The sequence below is a fragment of the Chamaea fasciata genome, unplaced genomic scaffold, assembly GCF_029207755.1.
Source record: "Chamaea fasciata isolate MVZ Bird 193981 ecotype frontalis unplaced genomic scaffold, bChaFas1.0.hap1 SCAF_27, whole genome shotgun sequence".
NCBI classification, from domain to species: domain Eukaryota; kingdom Metazoa; phylum Chordata; class Aves; order Passeriformes; family Sylviidae; genus Chamaea; species Chamaea fasciata.
Window position 1 is genome coordinate 2,277,950 of NW_027094112.1, and position 25,735 is coordinate 2,303,684.

Below are 25,735 nucleotides of genomic sequence, written 5' to 3' on the forward strand. Positions count from 1 at the left end.
GGGGCAGTGGAGATCTTGTGAGGGTTGCGGGCCAGGGGTGGCTGGTTCCTTGCGGTGGGGGTGCTCAACTCAGGAGGCACCCAGCAAGGGCATCTGATGTGAGATACTGTTGCCCTGTAGGTTTTGCCTGTTTTTCTTTCTTTTCCTTTGGCACTGTGAGTAGGGCTTGTCGGCGTGTTTCTCTGGGTTTTTTTGTCACTGGGGAGCACAGAGCCACTGTATCCTGTGCCAGGAGCCAGGAGCTGGGAGGACGCTGGGCCACTCCCTCTGGGCGACAGCCTGACCCCAGGATCAGCCATCCCTGGTAAGATGTCCAAAGGAGCAATCCCCTGCCCAGAACCACTGTTGTCTGCCACTGCTGCAGAGATTTTTGCAACACTTTAACCCAACAGCCCTTGTCTGCTCAGACCCACATACTTCCTACCAAAAATTCAGAGGTTTTGCTACACTTGGTTTACCACCCTGGTGTGCTCATGTCTGCTGTTACAGCCTGTAACAGGTTCCTGCTAGAGTTTGGTTTGCGATTCAGAGAGGCATCCTGGGACCGGCTGCCCTGTGGGTTTGTAAAGGAAGCACCTTCTCCATCTCTCCTGCTTGTCTACCCGCCATTACCCACATGCAGAGAGGCAGCCGAGCTCACCCCACAGCGCCCCCTGCAGGCTCGGGGGAATCAGCGCACCCACCCTGCCCAGCTGGGAGCCACCAGCGCCCCTGCTGGCTGTGACCGGAACTGCACCAAAGGGGAAAGTGCCTGCGGCTGGGAGAGAGCTGTGACTGCGTGTCTGGGTCTGTTTGTTGTTGCTGTTGTTGTTGTTGTTTGTTTGAGTTGTTATACATACTAGTAAGGAACTGTTACTCCTTTTTCCATATCTTTGCCAGAAAGTCCAATAATTTCAAAGTTATAAGAATTTGGAGGGAAGGGGGTCATATTGTCCATTCCAAGGGAGGTTCCTGTCTTCCTTGGCAGACATTTGTCTTTCAAACTAGGACCTAGCCACCACCACCTCTGTGAAGCAGCACAAGCAGCAGATAAAGCAGCCACAAACTTACAAAGAGTACATTTATTTCCATTACCTTGCTAACCTGAGGGAATAGCTGAGCAACAGCCAGGCAGAGGCAAAGAGAGACATTGACATCTAAGCTGGATCCATGCTAGAGAATCCCTGGATGCAGTTCACCCTGGACTATGAAGAGTAATTCCCAGCCAGAAGGTCACTTGAGAAATTTACCATCATCCTGAGTGTTCTGCTTTTAATCCATTCTTCCCAAAACCCCCAGAGACATTCTGCTACGTTTCTTGACTCCCATCATAGTATCATGAGAATGCACAAGGAACAGAAGTAGGGGAAATAGAGTGCATTGGAAGAAATGCTTTGAACCAACACAAGAAGTATTGGTTATTTCCCTGCTTTTTATTCAGCTTAACTCCTTCAGACTTTTCAGAAGTGTCATGTAATCCCCAAGTTCTCATTTAAACCTCAGCCTTTCTGATATTATTTTAGATCCTTCCTGGAAAGCCATATGGTGCTTATTCATGTGGTATGTTAGGTCTTCAACCACTGAAGAAATCATGTGACTGCCTGCATAATCCAAAATTCTGTGTAGTGAAACAGAGACAGTTTTTGCTATGAAATACATCACTGTGTTTTGGACTGGACTGGACAGTTAAAGTTATATTTGGACCAGGGACGACTCTCACAGTTATACCAAGTAAGTGACATTTCTTTCTTTCTAAAACTTCATAAAAATTAAGGAGGGGATGGAAGAAGGAGTTTCATGGTTTGGGTTCACTGAAAGGATTTTCAGCTGCAATAATCCCTTGAGTGCACTTGTTCTTCAGCCAGGCTTTCGAGCCAAGTCCTCAGCTTGGATTTGCTCAGGGAGGTTTCCCAGGAACAACTGGGCTGACTCTGCAGACCCCCATTATTCCATGATCCCCAAACACCAGTGGGGCACTACTTAGCATGTGATAACTGATTCCCAGTTTGGGCAGCACTCTGGCTCCAATTTCCTGTCAAGTGTCCAATTCTGCAGTGGATTTCCACTGACTGACTTGGGGCAGGAATGCAGAGCTCAGTGAAGAGCTCACAGTGGTGAGGAGTTTGGAGACAGATCTGTAACTGCCTGGTTTGACAAGTTCTGATTTGACGCCGATACCGCACCCATAGTGTGCCCAGGGAAGGAATTTCACTGCCCTGGGGACAGAGGAGGAAGGAGGTTAAATATCCTTGGGCTTAAATTGTCACAAGAGCCTCATATGCAAGAGATCCTGGAATGAAAGACAACTGGCTCCCAGGTTGTGTGGGTTCTGAAAAGACCACTGTGGGGAGTAGGGATTATAAGAAGGGTCAGGTATTCCTCTCTTTATTTGGAAACCCATGATGGAAGATAAAGGTGCGTGTCACTCCAAGGTTTTCTAAGGGAATGTGAATGTTGGAGTGGCAGAAGAGTTTGTGATGTTGATCTGTGTTATCTTAGATCCAAGTGCATCCCTCTGGAATTGCTGCTGCTCTTTCAGAGGTTTTCATGTCTTTAAAGTACTGCAAAAATGTCCCATGTTATTTTACATAGCTAAAATCTCCTACTCTCCTTCCAGAAAGACGTGGGACTGCCTTGCGTGCTGCCTAATATCTGTCCATATCTGTAGGATATGTTGCAGGGGAATATATCAGTATTTAGGAACAATCTCAGTGCGCTTCCAATTCCAAATGGACAAAGAAATTCAAATTTATCATTCTGAAAAAAGACCTCTTCTTTCCATGCTCTTCCATAATTTTCTTTTTCTAAAGACAGGATATATTCAGACCTGAACAGAGACTCTGGGATTTTGTTTGACCGTAAAAGACATGGAGCCTTAAGTATCAATGTCTGTTTAGTGTCTGCTGAAATACTTAATAAGTTGAAGCAAAATTTCCCGGATGTGAGCAACCTCCCCCTTGTGCTTTTGAATTGCTTTGGGAGCTACTAATATGCATTTTAAGATGTTTAGAGCACATATACATCATTATCCAATCTTGCAAACTTCCCAAAATCCGAAAGACATAAAATAACAACCATTATGTCACAGTGGTTTACTCCAGACATATTCTCTTGTGGCTCAATGAAGGGCAGAGATGGGTGTTATTTTGGTCCAGGGTAGATTATTCCAGATTAAACATTCATTGAGAATGCTACAGCGCATTACTTTTTAGAACATAGGGTTCCTTCTGTGACTTTGTAAGACTAAAGTGAAGGAGAAGTACAGCTTTCTGTCCAAATAATTTGTCAGAACAGAAAACACAAATCCCTTCCAGAAGCAAGCAGTGGTAGGAATTCATGGCTGTATTCTCATGTAATGCAAACTAGTGGGACTCGGGGGAGGCATCGGGGGTCAGATAAAACAAATCCTCTGCTCTCTGAACTACAATTGCACTGGGTACGTTATTTCTTGCTGATGATCTTGCCCAGGGAGTTATTGCAGAGAAGCAGCTTGTTTGTATTCTGGCTGTTTGGAAAGTCTGGCAAGGAGACCACATGAAAAGTCTTTCAAGGTCTTCTCAGAGAAGAGAGAATGCACAGGACTGACAGGCTCTGGCCAACCATGGTACAACACCTGGGAAGGAAATGTTTGATTTCCCTTGGCTGTCTGGTTGCTGTAGGTGTGGACAGGTGTGTGGTTCTGCCTGTTTGATCAGGAGAGCTGAGCCATGAAGTTCTGGCAGAGCACCATTTGGCTTTCACCTCAGTTCCTCAGCAGTGGCCTAGGGCTGATGGGGAAAGGGTGTAAAATCAGAGCCCCTTGGTCAAACTTGCAGCAGTGCCCTGGGATGGACAAAATGTTACACCGGAGGGATCTCTTGACCTGACTGCAAGGCAGAAACCATGTAAAATGAAAAGCCTAATGCCCCTCTCTTTACCCAATGGACTCCTCAGGATGCTTCTGTCAAAGCAGACGCATAAATCTTTGTGGTTGTGTCGGACAACCTTTCATGAACTGAGCATTTTCTGGCAAGTAAGGCTGTTGGACGATTCCTTTCAGTTCCATGTTTTGACTTGAAATCAAATTGCTAACCTGAGTTAAGTCCTGACATTGGTTTTTGAGATCACCCTTGTGTTTCCACATATGACCTTACCTAGAGGCAAAGGAATTTCCTTTAAAAAAAAAGTCATGGTACCACAATGATTTGTTGGCTACTAAATTCTTTTGACACCAATAGTTTTCTTGTAAGACAGCTGGGTGAGAGTTTAAGCAATTTTCTTTCATTACTTGTACCTCTATTGGTGAAAAATAATCACTTAAATGACAGTAATTGTCAGTGTTACAAATTACTCACAGGTAGAGTAAATGTGAATTTTTGGTCACTCGGTACTTAGGCAAGCCTGCAGTAAAATCAATCCTGTCCAAACCATGCTTTTCTTTACAGACATACCAAACACTTCTGCCCCTCAAGTCATTGTGATGAAATCAAAGAAATTGGAAGAAGGTGGCAGCACGGGAAAAGCAGCTTGTTTGGCAAGGAACTTCCTTACAAAGAACATCAGCTTGGAAATGCCCTCGAAGAAGGTCGTATATAAACAGAGCACATCCATTCTGACATCAGAGGGGTTGTACAATGCAATCAAAGTGGTCAAGGTGACAAAAGGCACAGAGGTGACCTGCACGGCCAAATTCGACAACAGCACAATAACAACAGAGCCAGGTACAGTTTGGTGGCACAGCTGTCGCTTGTTTCTGGAGACAGTGGCCTGTGGGGCTTTGTGTTCTTCTTCTTCACACCACTGCCCTGGGCTATCAGCAGAAATGACAAAGACATTTGGTATTTCAGCAGGGAGAGCTGAAAGATGTTCCAAAGCCTCAGAAAGAAATGGGTTCAACTATTTAATTACTTGGAGAGACCTTATTTTGTAAAGAAGAGGGAAGTCACAATCTATTTGTTCCAAATGTGAATTTTCTCATGACTAAATATCTTACACTGTAGCACCAAACCTGCTGCAGCACAAGCTGGAACAGGCTTTCTAAAACCTACATAAAGATATAGATCGGGTGTGTTGTGAGGGTTTTTTAACTAAATAAATAGTTATCTAAGTAAATAGATATATTTTGTGGGTGAGTTTTCGTAGTCCTGAAGGTCATTTGAATCGTAAAACCAAAACAATGCAGGAATGCTTCTGTTTCCTGCATCTGCATAGAGAAATTATCTCCTCAAAAAACATGTTGGAATTAATCTCTGATCATCTGAGCCCCACACTAATCACCTGAGCTCCAACTTTCCTCAAGTTCACATGAACATTTGTTGTATCCTGCATAAAACGTGGATAGAGTTTAAAATGCCTTTTCTTTATCTTGCTACCGTCTTGCTCCTGAAGAGGAGGCTGAAGAACCAGTAACAGGGGCCAGTGACAGGGTTTGCAACAGCACAGACCCCTCAGCACAAGGTGAGTTACCCAAAAAGGTTGTGAAGTTACATTGCTATGTGGCGGATAAAGACAGGGGAATGTGTTTCCTCCGGGGAGAGATGTCAGGACACAACACATTCAGCAGACACAAGCTGCTGTTCCAAGGCAGCTCCTGCAGTTACACACAAGCCCCAGGAAGCAAAAAGCAATGCAGACAGACCCTGGGCTCTCCTGTTGTTGCCATGTTCTCTATCATCTGTTCCTTTGCTGATCTTCCTTTCCCTTAAACTGTCCCCTGTGAATGTTCCCACTTTCTGCCAAGATCACAACATCAAAACCCAGACCATGATCTCTCCCCTCTTTTTTGGTCAATTGAGCAGATGCTGAAGGGCAGAGAGTGAACATGCTGTCCATGGCTGTGCTGGGTTTGAGAGTCCTGCTGGCAAAGAGCATTGCCGTCAATACCCTCATGAGTATCAAGTTGTTTCTTTTCTGAGGTAAGGAAGCACACAGCTATCAAACAGTGGTTCTTAGGACCAGTTTCATTAAATGTAGTTTCAACCTCCATTTGCTCTTCCAGACATGGGGAATAAAGGCAAGAAGAACCTGAAGCAGAGCAGGAAAGAATGTGAACCAGCAGCACAAGGGGCTTGAACAAGCAGGGGCAGAGCTGCTGACAGAAACCACCCAGGACACCAGGCAGCACCTTCCCCTGAAGACACTGAACACTGGTCACTCCTGCCTGGCCAGCTGATTTACACCAAAGAGTTTTAAGTGCTTTTGCTGTTTCCTGTGCTCTGAGAACTGAGGAGAGTGGATTTATCCTCATCCTCCTGCTAAGCAGATCTCCCCACCCTTCTGGCATTTGCACACAAGTGTCCAATGTGCTTCAATAGCTTTGAAAACTCCAATGCTCACTCTAGATACATGGCCTTTGAAAAGCACCTTTCCCAGGCATTTTGTGTTACTGCCTGGAGAATTGGAGTATTATTGCTGAGGGAATTCAAGCCCAGTAGATGCCATACAAGTATTGGATTTAGATAGCTTCCATAATAATAACTGTGTATTGCTGAGGAGAAGAGCTGTGTAGGAACTGAAGTGATTCAATTCAACCAGACATCGTTAATCTCGTTATTAAGCCTGTATTCTGCCAAGTATAGCTCATGTGCAATTTATGTTCCTGTAGTAGTGGTGAAAATAAAGTTGTACTAGGCCAAAAAGGAGTGGGTTTTCTGTGCTTTTTCTTCCCAAGTTGGGATGGAGATTGCTGAAATCTTGCTGGCAGAATTTGTCTTTTTCAGACTCTGTGCAGGGAAGTGTCTCTCTGCCACATTCAAAAGCCTCAGTGAGGAGAGTCCTTGCTGAAGGCATGAGGCAGGATAATGCTCACATCAGCAGAGAAGAAATCCTGCTGTTGTTCTGCACTCAGTGATGTTAGGAAGAGGCCACCAAAAAATAATAGCACGTGGTTTGATGGACTGATAGTTCCCATGGCAACTTGGTTCTACCTAACAGAGCCCAGCACACACCTTCCCCCGCTCATGGCCCTCTCACAAGCTACAGGCAGGATGCTGTGGTCACCATTTCTGACTCAGTTACCCCAGGCAGGATTAAGCCTCCCCTGCTTTTGAAAAAACAAGTTAACCACATCCTGAGGGGAAAGAAGGCTTTTCTCCCCCTGGCTGAGTTCCTGCTGGCTTCAAGAGAGCCTCTACAGAGGACACAGCAAGGTGGGCTGCATTCAGCTTGGTCAGGTCAGATACTCAGGCCCTGCAGACACCCAAAGACCCTCAGCCCTTGCAGAAGCTGTGTGAAATTTACATGGCAAATGCCAATCCAGTAAAATGCTCATTCAGTGCATTCTATCACCATAACATAAATCATAAATTTTTCTTATGATTTTCCAATGACACCCAGAACCATGTTCTCAAGTACTTCACACCTTTGCCCAGTCTCTCAGACAGATTCATATTTTGAGAATACTCCCTTAGACAAATCAGATGGAGAGGAGGGAAAGGTTAATGATGAAGTGCTGTTATAATCCCTTAGTCATAAAGTCTTGATGAAGTCCGGGGCTAGGATTGGATCCATCCCCACCTCCTCTGGGAAGGAGTTTAGAAAGCTGGGGGTTCCTTTCTGTACCTCATGACTCAATGGGAGGGACTTACTTTTACAGCTCTACCCCTTTCTTTTCCCTGTTGTCTGCATCAATCTTTCCAAATGCATTCTACGTCAATGTTCCTGTCCCTGATTCATCCACGTAGAAAAATTTCAGAGTGAGCTTTGCTGTTCGACTGTGCCACACTTGGGCAAATTTGTATTAACCTGGTTTTGCTGACACCTCTGACAGTGAGTGTTTCACTGACCTAAAGCCCTCGTTTCATGGCAGGGTCCCAGATTGCCCCCACTAAGCCGTGGCTTTTCACTTTGCATTGGCAAAGCAGGACATGCATCTTAGGAAAACAGATGAACTGAATTGTTTCCAGAAGAAACCCCACAAGTGGGACTTTTTTGCAGCCCAAGAGTAAGATTGTGTTAATGTGGTTAATTCCACAGAAGAGGCCAGAATCTGCAGCTCTCCCAGCTGAAATCAGCTGAGGAGAGTTTTGTAGATTTGAGAAACCACGCTCACTTTTCAAATTTCAACAGTTTATTCAGCCTTAAAAAAATACAACCAAAGACTGAATAAGGAAAAATCACAGTCCAGGCAGGTAGGAACTAAACCATCAAGCGCTCTGCCACAAAATGGCGGCTCCTCCTTTTACCTGGCCCCTCCCATCATCTGCCAATCAACTCCCCTTCACCGTCCATTGGGGGAGGCTGCTTTCATTCAACCTGATTGGTGGTCAGGTGTTGCCATAGTAACAAGCCTGCCCTCCCCCCAAATGCCCCAAGTCCCAAGGCCATCGCGTGACAACAAGAAAGGGGGAGGGGAAAGAGGACGACAGGAGAACGTGTCACAATAATATAATTACAGATCAATAAAACTTCTCTTAACATCCACATAATATTTATCCCTTAGTCATGAGTGCCAACTATCGCATTACTCATATATAACAGTAGAGGAACTGTGCTCCACGTTAAAATACCCTCTCTTAAAAGAAGCACACTTGCATGTGCAATTATTCTGACATCAGAAAAAACAATATTGTCCTCTAAGGGATCCCATGATAAGAAAATAATGGAGCATGTTTAAAAGCAGAGCTCTTTTATACAATATATTTTAACCGTACTGTTTCTATTCTCCTACAGATTAATTTGTGTCAGTATTTGATTGTGCTCAGACAGCCTTTGAAAATCTCAGGGTTTGAGCCATTCCAGTCCCTGGAGATATTCAAAATCCACATGGACATTGTCCTTGGCAAACACCTCCAGACAATCCTGCTAGAGCAGGGGAGACCCAATCACCTCCAGAGGTCCCTTCCAACCTCAGTCGTTCTGTATTGCTGTCATACCTTTCTCACACTGTGGGAAATGAGAAGAAGTTTAAAATTTCTTTTTATACCTTTAGTCAGAGGTTTCGTTCACCTTTGCCCAGGGGTAAAGGAACTGAAGTTTCTTTCAAAAGGACTCTTTCAGCATTCAAGGCCTGATGAGCTTAACATCCCAGCAGACAGCGAGTAGCAAAGAAGGTACATAAAAGATAACAAAAATTAACGATCATCAGCTCCAAACATCATCCCTGGCATGGTAAGTGACACCTGGATTGGGAAAAGATCAGCAAGAGCACAAAGAATGAGAATCATATTAACATTGAAGGTAAAGGGATCAGTAGGAAACCAAGTGCTACAAACTGTGTAACTTGGGATAAAAGAACATGGAACCAATGAATTTCCCTGGGTTTTGACTATATAAGTATGAGAAAAATTTCCTGAAAATCATGTGTCATGGAAGGATTTTCTCTGCACAACCCATGCAATGTGTGGATAAAATGATTTCTGTTGCACATCTTGACCAGAATAAAGTAATGCCTTCATTCTCTAACACTAAAAAATGCTGTTGGAGGGTTTTTGATTTTCCCCTAGTTTCAGTGACAAGACCAGCCACAAAGTGAACTTCAATAAAAGGTTTTAAGTAATTTGAGGAAAATTTTCACCTCTAGCACATCATATGTATTTTTCCCCCCCTTGGGTGAGTCTCATAAATAAAGTGTGGTATCTGACATCTGTCCTGCTGAGCAAGTCAAAATGCTGAGAGCTCTCTCCAGTGGCCAACAACATTAAAAGCATCCTGAAAGAATAAACCTCTTTCCAAGAGGTTACATGGGAAAGCATTCTGAAGAACTCCAAGAGAATGGGCAATATTAAAAAGCTTTTTGTACTGCTGAATGCTTCTGTTTTCTTATACAGCATTTATAATGCAATGTAATAATCACATTCCTGCATCTGCTGGGCATAGTCAGACCTGTCTGTTTTGTGTCCTGAAATACTGAAAACTTCCTGGTAAAATTAGATCTACTGATGTAAACTGAACTTGTTTCTCTGATCTCTCCTGCTACCTTCTGGCCAAAGTGTTTATCATTCTCACAACATTTTCAATTTCATGGAACCCAGTAAATAGCTCAAACAGGAAGAAAACCACAAAAAACCAACCAACCAAGGAAATCACCCAAACCCACAAGAAGTGTTGTGTTTGCACATGCCACAAATTAAACTTCTTTGCTCTTCATTGGCATTCTGCCCCTGCCAGCAGGTGCAGTTGGAAACTCTTGTTAAGCGATAGAGACTTTGGAAAGTCCAGAATCAGGAAGCTGAAAGAACTGAAGAACTGAAGCTAGATTCAGAGAAGCTTCATTTGAAACTTAAAACTAAAGCAGGGTTAGAGCTGAAAATTATTTATAACACAAGACATGGAGTAGAATCAGAGAAGCACTTGCAGCACTGCTTTCAAAATTCCTTAGGAATCTCAATCTCAAATACTGCAGGAGTCCTACACTTGGGCTTCCTGCTTCTGCTCTGTAGAGATCAGGCTAAATCTCTTACTAAGTCCCCATTCCTGACTTGTGATCAGAATGGTGTTTTCTGTCAAATTTTGCCTTGAATTCACAGGAGAGAAACTATGGTTTTGCTGAATTCTGGGACAAACATTTCTCCTTGTTAAATGTCAGGAAATACTGGAGGGAAGGAGAATGGTGGTAATGAAAAGTGATATGTAGAAAATGACAGCGGGAAACACAAGGCACAGCCGAGTGAGCACCACAATGTGTTGGTCATTCAGCTACAGATTTGGTTTGATCCGGATCTTATTCAGGATGCAGTGAGTGACGTGTGCCCTGACTGGGTATGGGAAGGAGAATGATGTGGGGTTGCATTCATGACATCTTCATTAGTGCATTTTGGAAAACCTCCCATAAGCAAGTCATCCTCATATATATGTGCGGAACAACTCAGGATAGGCAACAGAGAGCTGAAATGGGCATGTGCATCACAGAAACTCATTAGGAGGATGGTTAAATATCTGACCACAAGGCAAGTTCTCTTTCTCCCTCTCCCTCATGTTGCAGTCAGCAGATATGGTCTGAACTGAAGTATTGGGAACCTGATCTTCCCCTGCAAAACTGCTCAGGACAGGGGAGTGCAGTGCTCCTGGGAATGCCTGTCTTTCCAAAGCACAGCTTTGAAAATAGATGTCAAATCTGGGATTTTTGTAGGAAGGTGTCGCTCTGATTCTTTAGCCTTCTGATGACTGTTTACATATTTCTAGTGGAGTCTCTCACGAATGTAGCATAAACAAGTAGATTGTTTTCATTCCAGTCTGTCATGGACTGGTGAACTGACCACTAGGGTCAGAAAGGTGTTCCTCTCATCTACCAATCCTTGACCAAAGTCCAAATCCTATTTAAATCACAAATAATAATAAACTTGGTTTTTCTCTGCTCACCTCTGAACCTGAGGAAGTGTGGTTCTTTTGTGTCCCGACCGGTGACAGGGAGGGCCTCAGGTGATTCCTGGCTATGCCAAAGCCTCCCGTGATCAGGGCACTTCCACTTTTGTGACCTGTAGAGAATCATAACCTGCAATGAGACAGAGTAGAGACACCCCAGCCTTCATTACATGGCCATCTCTAACAGGGATTTTGCACATACAGTTTTATTTTGATGACAAATACAGTCTCTGGCCATGGTGTGCCAAATGATGGGGAACACAGCTAGATCGTCCTTGAGAGAATCCTTTCTGTTCACACTTGACAGGAGTCACCTCCAGAGGCTGAGAGTTTCTGTCCTCTTCCCAATCCCCTTGTCAACACCCACAGCCCTGCACAAGATCATCATGAGGAGCACCTACAGGAACATACACAGGGGTAGGTACCACAGCCACAGGAACAGCCCAAGCAGCATTGTCACCTGTGGCCCCATACCTGATACAACTCATGCTTAGATCAAATTTGTATCCAACCCACTCTGGACAGATCTGTTCTTATCTCAAACCTTTATGCCCCACTTTGGGTGCCAAATAAGGCTGTGGTGGTTTAACAACGGCATTTCCCAAATTAGTGTTGCCACTGACCCACTCCAAACCAAGTCTGAGAGTCTTGCAGAGGATCACAGAAAGGGTGAATATGGAGACGGCTTGAAAGAAGGATGGGAACCAAACAGGCTGAGAGAAGAGACACTCTGGAGGGCAGCAACAGCCTCAAATTCTGGTCCTCCTGCCCCACCTCTCCCCCTCAGTGCTGTCACAGACAGAGGGAGGGACCAGGAGGGACTGGCCTGAGTGCAGTGACAGAGGCACAGGCAGGGCAGGTGTGGGCAGAGCTGCTGTGCAGGCAGAGAGAAGGTGGAGAGAGGCCAGACAGAGCTGGCCTGGCCATGTGGAGTGCCCTGTGCGTGGGCTTATTGCCCATTGTAGGTAAGTGAAGGCAAGGGCTGCTGGCCCCCGGAGCTGAGCGTGGCCCTGTGCTCTGCACGGCTCTGGGCAGCTGTGCTGAGCGCTGGCAGCCGCACCTGTTCCCCCCTCCAGCTGCCCAGCCATGCCTGTGGAGCACGGGGAGAGCAGCCCTGCTCCTCTCCTGCCTCTGAGCTCACCACCTCCATCCAAGCTGCCTCCTCTGCAGCCTGGGCACACGCAGGCCAGTTCCCTGCTGCACTCCCATCTTGGGGCCCAGCGCTTTGCCCTGCCACTGGACACTCTGCTCCTGGGCCACTGCGGCCCCTGTGGCACAGACCAGCTGGAGGATGGCAGCACAGGGACCGAGCCTCAATGCCTGGGACAGCCTTTGTCTTTGCTGGCCTCATCTGGAGCAGTTTCAGGGACAGCAGAGTGGCTTCCTCACCATCCTGTCCTGGCAAGGACAAAGGGATTTGTCCCCCCATGGTGTAAATCCTTCCTGCTTCTTTGGAGAAATCAGAAAAACCTTCCTGTTTTACAGGGAAAAGGAGGGAGGGAAATGTGGAGTCTCCTTCCATGTGAGCGTTGATAGCTGCTACCAGCTGTGCCCATCTGTGTCAGCTGGCTTCAACAAGGAGGATTTTGTCCTCCCACTGGTCCAGTGCCATTCCAACGCCCCAGCAGCATTGCCCTGACCTTAGCTGAATCTTGGAGTGATCATGGCTTGTTCTTTCTCTCTGCAGCAGTCTCACTTGCTGGTGCAGCTACTTTGGAGCAGCCCAAGGAACTGACTGTGCGAGAGGGAAATTCAGTCATCATCCAGTGCACCATAAAGGGGGATTCTATGCGGTATTACTCCATGTCGTGGTACCGTCAGGGCCCAAGTGGAACCCAGGAATGGATTTACAACGAGGATGGTACCTATGGAGAAGGTTTCAAAGATCGCTTTAAGATAAAAGATGAGAAATTCAAGAACAGATTCCCACTGCAGATCTTGGCAGCAAAACAAGGGGATGCAGCAACTTATTACTGCAGAGCCAAGAATCACCCTGGAGCAGCTCTGCAGCAGAGTGAACCAAAAACCAACAGATGGGGAAGACAGATCTCTCAGCATTTCTTTCTAGCAGCTGCTCCCCGGGGCTCTTGTCAGGCAATGGCAGGTGCAGGAAACATCCCTCTGGCTTGGTGGCAATAAAAGGCAGTGGAGGGAGGGCTGCTAGGAGGGCTGGTCCCATTTATGATGCAGGAGGATCTGTTCTGGGAAGTGCAGAGGCTGTTTGGGGAAGTGCAGGTTTAATGCACATATCCTGCGCTCTTGTCCAGCACAGCCTCATTTCTCCTCTGTGCCTTGGCTGCAAAGCCATGGGATGATGGAGATGTGTTGCTGTAGCTTCCAGAGTGCTGTGGTGGATGGAGCTACACAGGCTGTTTAGGAATACAGATCAGCAGAGATGGCTGCTCTGGGTGGCTGCTACAGTGGACTTCATCAGGAAGAAGGAGTTGCGAAGGTGCGGTGAATTGACTTGGGTTGCTCTCCAGGGGCTCAACAAGCTGCTGTCTCAGTGCTGCTCCTCTGTGGGTCAGAAGGAAAAAAACCATACAATTAACGTTTCTTGGTCCAGAAAAGGACAGTGAGCTGTCCCAATAGTGCCATCATGGGCAAACACAGGGACTTGGGGAAAGGTGTTTAAGTCATTGCCAATCAAAATCAATAGAGTTAATGAGAAATAAGAACAAATCATGCATCACTGCACAGAGATGGGGAATGTAGCTTGAAATCACTTCAAAACATGTTTTCTTTGCCATTTCTTCCTTGCCATTCTCTTCCCTTGCTTCAGTGTGGTGTACAAGCAACAGATGATATTTCTCCAGAAACTTCTCCAATGCAGGTTCTCCCCTCTGGCTGCAATTCCTCAAAACATATCCAGCATGGGTCCTTTCCATGGGATGCCGCCCTTCAGGAACAGGCCGTGGCACTGTGGCTGCTCTGTGGGACACAGGTCCTGCCAGAAAACCTCCTCTGACGTAGGCTACTCACTGCGTGGGACCACAGCCCCTGTCAGGAACCTGCTCCAATGGGAGCTCTCCATGGAGTCACTGATTTTTTCAGGTCATATCCACTTGCTCCCGTGTGGGTCCAGCGCTGTCTGCAAGGTCAATATTTGCTCCACCACCAATCCCCACCTGCTGAGAGGGACAAACCTTGGTTTTCAACTTTGGGCATCTGGGGAATATCTGGTCTGGTCTCTGTAGCAGCTCCATCCCCTCCTTCCTAAATCATCCTCCTTGCTAATTGCAATACTGATGCTTAGAAGAATGAGTCCTGCCTGAGACTTTTACCTCAGTGTTTGTTGCTTTGAAGGCCCAGATTCCACCAGCTGTTCCCAGCTCAGAATACCCTGGAGCAAAGACAAAAGACTGGAAGGGCAGCTCTGCTCTGCTCTGCTCCTCGGCAGCTCCCACGGAGCCTTAGATATGGCCAGGCAGGAGCTCAGCCCGGGATGGGAGAGGGACAGGCAAAGGCAGAGACTGGAAAAGGGGCAAGAGAAAGGCAGGGAGTAGAGTTAATTTTCTTCTAGAATGGGACTATGCTTTGAATCTGTGCTGGAAAGAGTGTTGATAATTCAGGGATTTTTGAGTTATTGCTGAGCAGTGTTTACATGGAGTCAAGGCCTCTTCTGCTCCTCATTCCACCTACCAATGAGTAGCTGAAGGTGAACAAAATTTGGGAGGGAACACAGATGGTTCAGCTGACCCAAACTGACCAAAGGAGTCAGCCAGGCCATAGGACATCATGCTCAGCATATAAAGATGGGGAAGAGGAAAGAAAGGGGAGATATTGAGTGATGGCATTTGTATTTCCATGTAACCTTTAAGCATGATGGAGCTCTGCTTTTCTGGAAGAGGCTGAATGCTTGGCTGTGGATGGAAAGTAGTCAGTTAATTCCTTGCTTTGCTTTGCTCACACATGCAGTGTTTGCTTTATTTATTAAAGTGTTATTTATTAAACCCATGAATTTTCTCACTTTTACCCTTTTCAATTCTCTACCTAGTTCAATGAGGGGGAAAGAAGCCAGAGGCCATGTGCTGCTTAGTTTCCATCTGTGATTACACCGAGACAAAGAAGCACAGTGGGCACTGAAAGAGCTGCAGTTTTTACATGGAAAGGCAGAACTTAACCACATTTGGGTACTTCATGATGTTTAGGGAGTCTCACAATAACATTGCAGTAACACATAAAAATTGTCAATTAATTGTATCTGAGGAAAGTGTGGCACTGCACCAGGAACTTCACTGCTAAGACAGACCTTTGAGGAAAATCAAGGTACAGATCTTGTGCCTACAGGCCAAGACATAGAAATGAACACAGGGTTTGATTTAAGACCTTGGGAGAGGCTTCCAGATTTAGGGACCAGAAGCAGGAATGTGGATTTGTAGTTTGAGCAGAAACATGTTAAGCTAGGTAGTGGAAAGTTTTAGACTTTAAAGTTTAGCTATTGAACTAATTATAAAGGGAGTAAGAAGTTATAACGTGTAGCAATGTAGGTTTGTGTGGTGTTATATGATTGGTTAAGAAAATCCACAGTGCGGCAAAACGTATAAAAACAATTAATGATTGGTGCAAAGACACTAACTTTGTGGCAGCAGTTTATTGGCTAATAAATCTTTATAAGGCATTGTAACTAGAGATACGACAACCTCTGACTTCTGATGTGAACACGTTCTTACCTTTTCATGAGACTGATGAACATAGGAGCAATAAATCATCCTTTTAACATGACTATCAGTGGTCCCGTCTCTTGTCTATCCTGACACACCTTCCCAAGACATGATGAAATCCTTCCCTGCACTCCCAGCTCTGGCTCCATATGAATAAACACAGGTGTTCTTCTTCTGAGCACTGAGCGTTCATTTCTTTATTTAGGAGTGTAGGCTTTCATGGAAGACATAAGGACATCAATGCAAATGCATCCATGGCCCTGTGTTCCTGAGCACAGTGCCTGAGGCACCCTATACAGGAGCTACAGGTGCCAGAGGGTCAGGCAGTTGTCCCCAGGCTTTGCCCCAGTTTCCACTTTGGCTCAGTCACATGAAAATGGGAAGCTTCCTCAGCCGTTAGCGTGGGGAGATTTTCTTAACCCTTAATGTTTAATTTGTCTGTCAGTGCCCCAGGAAAGCTGAGTCCCTTGTGCCCAACCACCCTACCAGTGTCCAGTTCAGGGGACCTTGCAGTGAACTGTCTGGCTGGATTGGAGGGCAGCTCGACTGACTCAGTCAGGGAAACCATCAGCCTCAGGGAGACCCCTCAGCAGATATTCCCCTTTATTGGAGTGTGTTCCCTGCTGCCGGTGACTGCCAGCACCCAGGAAGGATTCACACTGACAATTTTGGAATAACACTCCTTATTAATATAAAATCATGAGAGGTTAAGGTTCAAAGATGTTGATGATAGTGTGTGACTGCAAAAGTATACTTGAAGGAATGCACAGACAAGCTTTAACCCCCAGTAAAATATTCAGTGTGCACAGAGGATGATTCTGACCCAGCAGGTGTCCCAATGGGGGAGAAGACAGATTCAGCCCATTCACTGAACCCAGCAGCTATAATGGTGTCTTCCCTAACTTTCCTCCCATTCTCCACTTACTTTTATACTATTTCTTTCTGTTTAGGTGGGGCTTGAGTGAGTCTAGTCATGCATACCTGTGTTACTGGTGACTGTAAAATTCTCTTGCTTTGCTTTTAAAGATACAGCCAGAAAGAACACAGAGCAGGTGCCCAGTGAGGGGAAGTTGTATCTTAGGGGTGGGTAACTTTGGGATGGAGGAGTGCATTACAATTATTATCAGCCTTTAATGAAGCAATTTCATCTAAGAAGAGGGATTTTACCACAGCTGCTGGCTCAGCAGCAGAATGTCTTCCCCTACCTCCAACGGTTGACAGGTGGAATGAGGTTTATCAGCTGCAAAATACCATCAAGTTCCCCCGCCTGCAAGGATTCGAACAGAGCCTGGCCATGGTGCCTCTGCTCTGCCCCACCCTGCATTCCATTCCCCCTTAGCAGGTGTTTTTTGGGGGAATCATGGTGGAATAGGTTTCCCGGCCTGCCAACTGCATTCCATCCAGGGAGCAGCAACTGTCAGTTACCCTATGATTTCCAAACTGTTATAAGTCCTGTCAAGATGTCAATACAACTCCTCAGTTTCTTCTAATCGTGTTCCCAGTTCCTCTCCACAGGGCCCCTGTCATCTTCCCTTCCAGCCTAATGGAAGAATTTCTGCAGTGGATCAATCTCAGAGCCATTCGACACAGCATTGCCCGCCAGGCCAATGTCATCTGTCTTGCAAAGGCTACAAACACAAAGATAATGCCACTTGATTTCTTCTGTCACCTCCCTCTTCTCTTGTAGGTGTCAGCAGCCCAGGCACTTCCCCAAGCAGACATTCCAGCTGACTTTTCAAATCAGTGCTTTTAGTTGTCCTCTTCATAGCTGATGTTCTGATTTACTGTTTCACTTTCAATATCTAATTTTCTATGATCACCTGTAGTGTCTCCAGGGAATCCATCACCAGTAACTTTCCTCTGTTTTGTTAGGAAGGTGCAGTAGGACATTTTTGTCCAGGGAAGAAGATAATTCCCACCACAGCCTTTAAAAGAAAATTTGCCTTCTTGACAGATATATCCCAGAACCAGCTTTCCATCAATAAAAGCCTTGGACACAGCCTCTGGTAAATGTGTGACGGAATTGGGTGGATGTGCTGGGACAGAAGCTCAGAGTGAGCTGTTTCTCCACTTGCCCTCTCCCCTAAGGAGAAATTTTTGTTAAAATGCAAATGGAGAATTTTCAGGGAGCAAGAAGCATTATGCTGGAAGGTCCAAGATAGTTTCTTTTGGAAGGTGTCGTCCTCTCAGCAAGGGCTGAAGGAAGAATTCCAACAACCATGCACAAGTTACCTCCAAAATGTGCTTTCCTTGCCTAGGGACCAAAGAAAAGGAGGACTTCCTCTGTTCTCATTTCCTCTTCTTGAAGAATAGGGTTTTTCCCTTTTATTTTTCTTTCACTCTGGGTCTTTTTCTCCCATTTGTTGCCTAAGAGATGAGAACAAGGACACTTAGAAGGGAAAAGATATGGCCAAGATGGGGAGACAGGGGAAGGGGTGCAGTTGGCTGCAGTCTCTTTAGCATATGTGGCTTGTGGGGGGCTGTGAGCACAGGTGTGTCTCTGTGGCCACTCAAATGGAAAGGGGGCTGTTTAATGGCCTGGGAGGTCTCACTGGGGAGCAGGGTGAGGTCTCACAGCTCTGAGAAGATTTGCCAGCCAGGGCAGGGGATGTGAGAGGCACCTGTGTGTGCCCAGGCCTGTTGCAGGAGGTGTTTAGCGCTTGTTCTCTTTTTCATGCCCAGGGTTGAACTGACTGGTAACATCACATCAGCACATCCCAGAGCTTTACTGCAGGACTCAAGCAAAAAGGAAGAGAAAAACCAACTTGACACACTCAAGGGAACAGCAGACGAACATGCCCTTGTTACCAATGGGAAATAGCAGCACTGCTATTGTAACCACTGATTTAAAATGAGAAACGCACATCTATCCTAGGGAAAACAACAGTGCAAAGAGGATGAAATCATGCTATTTGCTTTTTGTGTCTTTGAACTGCATCTGAGGATTAGGAAAATGCTCCACAATTCCAGGTTACCATTCTTCAAAATGATTAAAGTAAGATAAAAATCAAATTAAAAGCCAACTTCAGTAAACTAGAACCAGATGTTCCCCACCTAGAAACTCATTGAAAAGCACATACAAATGAATCAAAACTCCAAACAATGCCAACCCAGTGGTCAAATAATCAGTTCAGACCATTAAAATAGTTAAGGGGAAAAAAATGCTGATCTAACTGGGACAAAACTCATGTGACCCTTATAACAATGGACCTCAAATCAGAAATACAAAAATTGAGTAGCTGAGTAAATATGCATCTTTAGGTCATTAATGGAAAGACAGTCAAAGAAAGCATCATCAGCTGAACCAAAATATCTTCTGAACAATTTCTAAACATGGACAGATTTTTTTCTTTGGCATGCAGATAGGCGTTAAGGACAGATGTGCTTGATGGTCCAGAAGTACTTAATACAGAATGAAAACAGATATAAAGTTATTAAACCTGAGTGACTTCTCCACAGATACAAATCGGGGTAATATTTTAATGACATTAATACTAACTATTCAATCTGCCAAAAAAAGCAAGGATGATAATGTAACTTTTAGTGTAGAGAATCTTCTGGAACAGTATTAGATGTTCAGAAGTAGAGCAAAGTAGGGGGACAAGAAAACAAAAGAGAGCTCCTCAAAGACACGAAAGAGAAGACATCACCTGGCACTGAAAAAACCCACAAATGTTTTTGTAGAACCATCTAGCACAGTGCTAACTACATACCACAGTGATTGAAAACAACTGAACCGCCACACACAAACTGTCTCCCTCCTTTCTCCTGAAAAGGGGAAACATGATGGCCCTACCTCATCTGCTTTTCCTCAGACAACTCTGTGCACATCCACCAATTTGATTCCCAGAGCTACTCAAGTAGCAGAAAACCTCTCCTTTTTTCCCAAGACCAATTTCTTCACCATTCAACCTGAGATCCTGGCTCCTGAAAACTGCTCATTTTAGACATTTGATCACCAGCTCCAGTTGAACAAGTGGGCCGGAACCTTCTGTGTTTAGGTGTTTCCATTTTACCTCAGCGTTATGTTCTTCTCTTTGTCTCAGAGCATAGAGGAGGATGTTGGATTTTGGTAAGAGCAAAGATCCTTTTAATTTCAGATCCAACAATGTCCAGAAGCAGTTACATGAAGAACAAGACCTGGATGCCAGAAATGGCACTTCCCACTGGGGATTTGTCCACTACTGACATCAGAAGAGGGACTGATTAATCTGTGGTTGCTTTGTATTTGCCCTTTATGAGTTTATTCAGGAGCCCTTTGTTCATCATTTTGGAGTTCTGAGACACAATGCTTGACTTACTGCTTTGTCAAGAGGAACCATCCTTGAGGTTCAAGGAGATAATCTCTGAAAAGGAGCAGCTCTCCTAGACGGCTCCTCTGTCCAGGACCATAACCCATGGGATTCCTCCCAAAAGATCCCTGAAGAGCACAGATTCTGCTCTCCTGAAGCAAAGGGCTCCAGTCTTGTTTTTTGCATTGCTCCTTTCTCCTTGGATCGTGATTTCCAACAGTGCATGGTCACTGCAGCCAAGGCTGCCCCAACAACCTCACATCCATCACCAGTTCTTGCTCACTGACAAGTAGGAGGTCCAGCTCTCCAGCCACCTGTGTCAGCAAGTTTGCATCAGCACACTCCAGAAAACTCCTGAGTGTGTGTGCTCAGCTGTGCTGTCCTGCCATCAGACACTTGACACACTTCCAGCACCCCATGAGCACCAGAGCCAAGGAATGTCCCGTTTGTCCCAAGAAGTCCTTGCCTTTTTCTTCCCCATCAGGTGATGGGTAGTAGCCACCCACCAGTGTCCCCACTGCTGATGTGGCCTCTAATGCTGACCCATCTGCTGTCAGGTGGCTCATTGCACATCCCATAGCACAAATTCCGGCTTTTCCCTCAGAGAAAGGACAACGCTCCCTCCTTGCTTTCCCAGCCTGTCTTCCCTCAAGCCTGGCTTCAGCCACTACAATGCTCCTGGAAGGTCTCCCACCGCATCTCCATGATCCCACAGCTCTGCCTCCAGCCCACAGAGTTAGAACTCAAAGGCTGAGAGAGCTGTGGGTGCCCAGCCTGGAGAGGAGAAGGTTCCGGGGAGACCTCAGAGCCCCTTCCAGTACCTAAGGGGACTCCAAGAGAGCTGGAGGGGGACTTTGGAAATGGGCCCACAGTGAGAGGACATGGCAGAATGGCTTCCCACTGCCAGAGGGCAGGGTTAGATGGGATATTGGGAAGGAATCCTTGGCTGTGGGACTGGTGATGCCCTGGCACATACAGCCCAGAGCATCCCCATCCCTGGAAGCATCCAAGGCCGAGCTGGACTGGTTTTGGAGCAACCTGGGATAATGGAAGGTGCCCCTGACCATGTCAGAGGGATTGGAAGTAGATAATCTTTATGGGTCCTTCCAACCCAACCCAACCCAGGATCCTGTCTTGGAGAGGAGCCCAGGCCATGTGCCCTGACCTGCATTACACCACATATTTCCCTTCCTGGGTTACGTGAGCTCTCCCACCACGTCTCTCTGCTGTCCATGAGTTCATTGCCCTGCACCTACTGGTGGAGCTCCAATGTCGTGTGGTTTTTTTCCCCACCTCCATGTGTTTCTGCACAGGTGGTGTAAACAGTCACCCAGCCATGGTAGTTTCCCAGAGGATTCTCTTTTCTTTCACAGATAGTCCTTGTGTACATGCACACTCTCAAAAGGCACCCCTTTCAGCCCTTTGGTTTCTTCTTCTTATTAAGCCTGTCTTGTTTATACCATTCCTCACAGGTTTCCTACCCACATTTCCCATTGCTTTCTCACTTGATTACAGTTCTCACTTCTGCTTTTAACCCATTACTCCAACCACTCAGATGCCAGAATGATTTCTGCTTTTATATTTCCTTCATATATATTTGTAGCTCTCTAGACTATTGCTAAACTGTTATAGTGTTCCTAGCTAGCTCCAGTACTTTTCCCTACCCTCTGCAGAAAGACAAAACACATAATAGAGGCTCCAAACTCCAGGGATCCAAGGCACCTATCCTATCTTGGTTCTTCCTGGGAGCCACAGGTGAAATACCCACCCCAGACACATTTTCATAAACAAAGGTTAGTTCCCGTATTAAAGGGGGGCTACAGAAAAGCGGGAACCAAAGGGGGGAATTACTTCATCACTTGTGCTTCTAATTGGTGATTCTAGTTGATTATGCTAAGTTGCAAAACTTATAAAACTGTATCCACCCTTTGCAGGGTGGGCATTTTTCCGTATCTGCCCCTTGCAGGCCTCCAATAAAGACCAGCCTTTATATTACCTCCTATACTAATACTGTCTCCAAAGTGTGTTGTTTTATTTCTAGGTCTCCAAGGCATCACTGCAAGAGCAATCCGGCTGCTTCCCAGGTCTCCCATTGCCCTGTCATTAGTACCACAAAGACGAGAAGTTGGGGTCAAAGACAGCAGTTGCAATAAGTTTTGCCAGTCTTTTGAAAGTGTCCCCAGTTCAAGTCCGCTGGTAACAGCGGGTCCAGCAGCACAGAGCCTTCCATTGCTCTCAGTCACCATCTGTGGATGTCCATCCTCAGAGCCATCAGAGATTGGCTCTGGCAGACACGGTGGAAGCTTCTGGCACCTTCTCACAGAAGCCACTTCCGTGACTCTCCCCTGCTACCGAAAACCAGGCTGTGCAACATCAGCACACTCCTTCACTCTTTGATCCTCACTCCCAAGGTTTCAGGGCCTCTACACAACAAAGAACAATCATTTTGCCTACTTTCTCCCCTTACCTAAAACAGCATGAAGACTTTCTAAGGTACTGAAGGACCTCCAGGCACCAATTCTAAGAGCCCAGAGGGCACATTCCTCCTGCTTCTGAGCACTGAAACAAAGGGGAAAAAGTGGACAGCTTGCTGCAAGTCAGAAAAATTTTCAGAAATGCTTTGAAATAACTGAAAAAGTACTGATTATTTTCCTGCTTTCTCTCCTGTGTAACTCCCTCAGACTTTTCAGAGGTGTCATGTAATCCCCAAGTTCCCATTTAACACTCAGCCTTTCTGATATTATTTTAGATTGTTTGAAAGCCATATAGTGTTTTTTCATGTAGTATGTTGGGTCTTAAACCACTGAAGAAGTCATGTGACTGCCTGCATAATCCAAAATTCTGTGTAGTGGAACAGAGACAGTTTTTGCTATGAAATACCTCACTGTGTTTGGGGGGCTGGGATATCACAATGATGTAAACAGCATAGGGACCAGTATAAAAACCCAAAGGAGGAAAAAAGATGAGATATTTGGGGAAAGAAAGGAGAGGGGTGACTGTAATGTTTAAGAAGAGAAATAGAACATTCTTTCTATATTTATTTTTATCCTGGATACATAAAAGAGCGCATGGGGATTTTAAGAGATGGAAGAAAGGGAGAAGTTTAAAATTCTGTACTCATTAAGCTAACTGAAATCCTTGAACTATTCAAGTAATTTTTTTTCCCGTTCCAGTTCACAAAGTAAATGTACCTCTGGAATTTGTCATGGACTTTCACTTATGGATAATTAGGCCTCTTATCTGGCTTACCACTTCTTGATTTACAACACTTTTGAACATGATCAGGAAGGAGTGAGTTATTGGAATACGTCTTAGCAGTGTGCGGACAGACTCTGAATGGACCAGGGACGATTCTCACAGTTATACCAAGTAAGTGACATTTCTTTCTTTTTAACACTTCAATTAAAATTAAGGTGGGGGTGAACAAGGGCATTTGAAGCTTTGGGTTCACTGAAAGGATTTTCAGCTGCAATAATCCCTTGAGTGCACTCGTTCTCCAGCCAGGCTTTCAAGCCAAATCCTTAGCTTCGATCTGCTCAGGAAAGTTTTCCAGGAACAACTGGACTGTCTCTGCAGAGCACCATTATTCCATGATCCCCAAACACCAGTGAGGCACTACTTAGCACGTGATTACTGATTCCCAGTTTGGGCAGCACTCTGGCTCCAATTTCCTGTCAAGTGTCCAATTCTCCAGTGGATTTCCACTGACTGACTTGGGGCAGGAATGCAGAGCTCAGTGAAGAGCTCACAGTGGTGAGGAGTTTGGAGACACGTCTGTAACTGCCTGGTTTGAGGAGTTCTGGTTTGACACTGGCACCACACTCACAGTGTCCCCAGGGATGCAATTGCACTGCCCCGGGGACAGAAGAGGAAGGAGGTTAAATATCCTTTGGCTTAAATTGTCACAAGAGCCTCATATGCAAGAGCTCCTGAAATGAAAGACAATTGGCTCCCAGGTTGTGTGGGTTCTGAAAAGACCACTGTGGTGAGCAGGGATTATTAGAAGCCTTAGCTATTCCTATCTCTGGAGTTCTGTGATGTACAAAAAGAGTGCATGTCACCCCAAGGTTTTCTAAGGGAATGTGAATATTGCAGTTGCAAAGGGGTTTGTGATGTTGAACTGTGTTATCCTAACGATTCAGGTGCATCCCTCTGGAATTGTTGCTGCTCTTTCAGAGGTCTGCATGTCTTTAAAGTACTGCAAGAACGTCCCTTGTTATGCTGCATAGCTAAAACCTCCTGCTCTCCTTCCAGAAAGACGTGGGATTGCCTTGGGTGCTGCCTAATATCTGTCCATGTCTGTAGGATATGTTGCATGGAGAAAAAATAAATCTGTGTTTGGGACTCATCTCAGCGCACTTCCAATTGCAAAGGGACAAAGGAATGCAAATTTACCATTGTGAAGAATGACCTCTTCTTTCCATGCTGTTTAATGATTTTCTCTTTCCAGCTAAAGAGAGGATAGTTTCAGAGTTGCACAGAGATGCGCTGCTCTGCAGTTACGTTTGACAAAAAAAGATATTGGGCCTTATGAATCAATGTCCCTTTTGAGACTGCTGAAACACTTAATAAGTTGAATAATTTCCAGGATGTGAACAACCTCCCGCTTTTGGTTTTGAATTCCTTCGGGAGATACTAATATGCCTTTTAACACACATACATGAAGATATATATTATTATATTTTACCCTAATTCTATGTTATGTATGTTATGTGTGTTATGCATGTTATATACTAAATTATTGTTATTTTATTATTGATTTGGTTATTAGTCATTTTGAGAATACCCCTAAATCAAAATGACATAAGATAACAGCCACTGTTAGTGTCACTGTGGGATGCTCCAGGCATATTCTGTTGAGGCTCAGTGAAGGGCAGAGAATATTTTTCTTTTCATTCAGGTTGTATTATTCCAGATTAAACATTCATTGAGAATGCTAAGGCCTAGAACATTTTAGAATGTAGAGCTCCTTCTGTGACTTTATAAGACTAAAGAAAAGGAGAAGTACATCTTTCTGTCCAAATAAATTGTCAGAACAAAAAACGCAAATCCCTTCCAGAAGCAAGCAGTGATAGGAATTCATGGCTATATTATCAGGTGATGCAAACTAGTGGGACTCGGGGGAGGCTTTTGGGGTCAGATAAAACAAATTCTCTGCTCTCTGAACTACAACTGCACTGGGTACATTATTTCTTGCTGATGATCTTGCCCAAGGAGTTATTGCAGAGAAGCAGCTTGTTTGTATTCTGGCTGTTTGGAAAGCCTGGCAAGGAGACCACATGAAAAGCCTTTCATGGTCTTCTCAGAGAACAGAGAGTGCACAGGACTGACAGGCTCTGGCCAACCGTGGTACAACACCTGGGAAAGAAATGTTTGATTCCTCTTGGGTGTCTGGTTGCAGTAGGTGTGGACAAGTGTGTGGTTCTGCCTGTTTGATCAGGAGAGCTGAGCCATAAAGTTCTGGCAGAGCACCATAACAACCTTTCATAAGCTGAGCCCTTTCTGGCTGGCAAGCTTGCT

The 25,735-nt window shown here is 45.3% G+C and overlaps 1 long non-coding RNA gene across 3 annotated transcripts in view; it reads left to right on the forward strand.

The window, feature by feature from the left end:
* The first annotated feature begins 204 nt into the window (after positions 1-204).
* LOC136301922 (uncharacterized) overlaps positions 205-25,735 on the forward strand; it is a 28,180-nt gene continuing 2,649 nt past the window's right edge. The window contains exons 1-5 of one of the 3 annotated variants that reach the window (XR_010723957.1): positions 213-1,710; positions 4,404-4,679; positions 5,347-5,415; positions 5,757-5,873; positions 5,957-6,593. This is a non-coding gene — a long non-coding RNA (uncharacterized lncRNA). Of the gene's footprint in view, positions 1,711-4,403; positions 4,680-5,346; positions 5,416-5,756; positions 5,874-5,956; positions 6,594-22,896; positions 23,585-25,735 lie in introns of those variants that run through there. The other 2 variants (XR_010723958.1, XR_010723959.1) reach the window with 2 other exon arrangements.